Source organism: Ambystoma mexicanum, chromosome 1q, assembly GCF_040938575.1.
Source record: "Ambystoma mexicanum isolate Mex_15411 chromosome 1q, UKY_AmexF1_1, whole genome shotgun sequence".
NCBI lineage: Eukaryota > Metazoa > Chordata > Amphibia > Caudata > Ambystomatidae > Ambystoma > Ambystoma mexicanum.
In genome coordinates this window covers 39,048,931-39,051,592 of record NC_090922.1, presented here as the reverse complement: position 1 = coordinate 39,051,592, position 2,662 = coordinate 39,048,931, and positions in this window count along the sequence as shown.

The window sequence follows — 2,662 nt, the reverse complement described above, 5'->3', positions numbered from 1 at the left end:
AGTAGTGACAGACGGAGAATTGGGGAATGTTGTTCAGGTTTTTGGTGGGCATAGCGATGGTGTGGACAGATAACACAGGATCTCCACAGTTGAGGGAGTTTTTAATGTTTTCCTTAGGGGCTGTGATTTTAGATAAAAACACATTGTTTGCTGCCTCTTTCCAATCTCAATTTATGACGTTTACCTTGGAAATAAAACTATCACTGGCTGACTTTGGCAAACAAATCTCGGTGCTGGGAAATAGAATAGACACAAGTGAAAGAGCAATTCAAGGCCTGGTTGAGGACAATAAACAATTTGACATTGCAGTCGAAGAATTGGCCAGGGCCACACACAATCTTGATATCCAGTGCGAAGAGTTGAAGAATCGGTCTAGACGTTCAAATATCCGCATCAAGAATCTCCCGCAATCAGTCAATGAACCTGAGCTCAAAGGGGCGGTCATCCAGATTTTATAGAAGGAGAAGAAGCAACTACTGTCCTACTGGATAAGATCCACAGGACAGGCCCGAACGGGTGGAACCTGGAGCTCGCCCTAGAGACGTCCTTGCGGCATGCACCTCATAACCACAGAAGGAACAGATCGTAAGGGCGGTGCAGCAGTCCGCACCAATAACATATAATGGGGTGGATATTCAGCTTTACCAGGACTTACTTTTCACCACCCTCCAAAAAAGAAGGGACATGCAGCCAGTGGTAAGAACCCTTCAAGCACGGGAAATCAGGTATAAATGAACGTTTCCAGTTGTTCTTCTTTTTACTCTGGAAGGCAGCCAGCACCGTATAACATCTTGAGAGGCAGGTATCGTGCTCTTACAGATAGGGGATGAGGCTGGAATGGGTACAATAGCAGCAACAATGGTGGAAAAGGAAGCAGGCTCCAAACATCCTACGCCCGGTGAATGGACTACAATTGAACGTTGATGGAGGAATCGCAAGGATGTAGATTCAGACTGGAGATTCAGACTGAGAGGGCCACCCCCAAAATCGGCATAAGAAGGGAACGCCGAAGGGATTTGACTGGACATGGTGACTGTATCGACCAGCAAAGCTTTGGGAAAGGCTGGGCATGGAGAGAGACATTTTGGACTTCATCTGTTCCGCACTTATCCCTGGGGTAGCAGGTGGGTCACGGCCAGGGTTTGGTTTCCCAGGTAACACTAGGTTCCGTGTCCCACACCAGGGAACTTTTTGGGGAAGGGAGTGGGGCAGGGACAAGGGGGTGAATCAGTGGAGGTTTAAAGGGGGAAAAGCGGGGTGCAGAAAATATGTTGTGAATGTAAGGTTGGTTTGCAGTGTTTTCAAAGCGCCCTCATGGTAGAAGAACATGGATATAGATAATTCAGGTGTTTAATGATGAATACTAGGGGGCTGAACTCCCCACAGAAATGAAGGAAGGTAAAGGGTCTTTTGGGGCGACACCAACCAGAGTTGGTGGCGTTCCAAGAGACCCACATACGAAGAACGGATAAAAATAAACTACCTTTGCGTCAATAACTTCTGATACTGCAGGCAAATGCTGATGGGAAGGTGGAGGGTCCACATAGCTTTTAAAAGGGGCTCTGCAATTAAAGTAATTTGCTCAAAGACTCATAGGGAAGGCAGATATATATTCTCCATTTTGCAATTGGGCGAAAGTAAACTGTCTGGCATCTGTGTGCTCCCCTAATGTAGGTCAGGAAGGTTTTTTGAAAAACACTGTCGGGCTGCTGGCAGAGTTTGCGGAAAGGGACATAATAATGCTAGGAGATCTCAATATAGCATGGGACCCTGTGTGAGATCGCAGTTCGCAAACACGCTATACTCAATCCCCTCCCTCTAGGGCTCTACAACAGAAATGTAAACAACTTTCCCTGGCAGATGTATGGACAGCCTGTGGGGGTGGGGGAGGGGGGGAGGGCGGATAGGGGGTTTACATAATACTCATATGTGCATCGAACATTTTCACGCATTGATTATGTCTGGGTCTCGATTACACTTCTGGGTAACATAACACAAATTCGGACACAGACAATGACAATCTCAGTTAACGCACCGATTATATTTGAGATGAAGGACCCGGAAGAAAGGCCCTGCTTGTGGACATGGACATTTCCATTAGGGTTCTTACAAGATCAAGTTATCTGGGGAAACATGGCTGAACGCATCAGAGACTTTTTGGAAATTAATGAAAAAGGAGACACTGCAACACAGGTGGTCTGGGACGCCTTTAAGGCCACAATGAGAGGCTTCCTCATAGCGGAAGAAGCTAAAAGACATATGCAGAGGATTGCACTAGAAATGGAGCTAGAGGCAGACATCCAACAGGTGCTCTCACAGATGCAAACAAATACGGGCCATAAATTACAAAAGGCTTATAGGGCAGCTGTCGGGAGGTTTAATCTATTCCATACAAAAAAAGCTGGAATATCCCTTCTTTACCTTAAACAAAAATATGACTTGAAAGCTAATAAAACAGACAGTCTGTTAGCTAATAAACTTCGCCCGCGTGTTGTCTCACAAACCATTCAGTGGATTAAACTTCCCAGTGGCGAATTTACTACAGAGACTGATCATATTATCGCCCAATTTTACCAATTTTATCTAGATCTCTATAGTTCTGATTCTCCTGACCCGCAGGCTCAAGGAGAATATTTGGATACAGTCTCTCTTCCGAGGATTA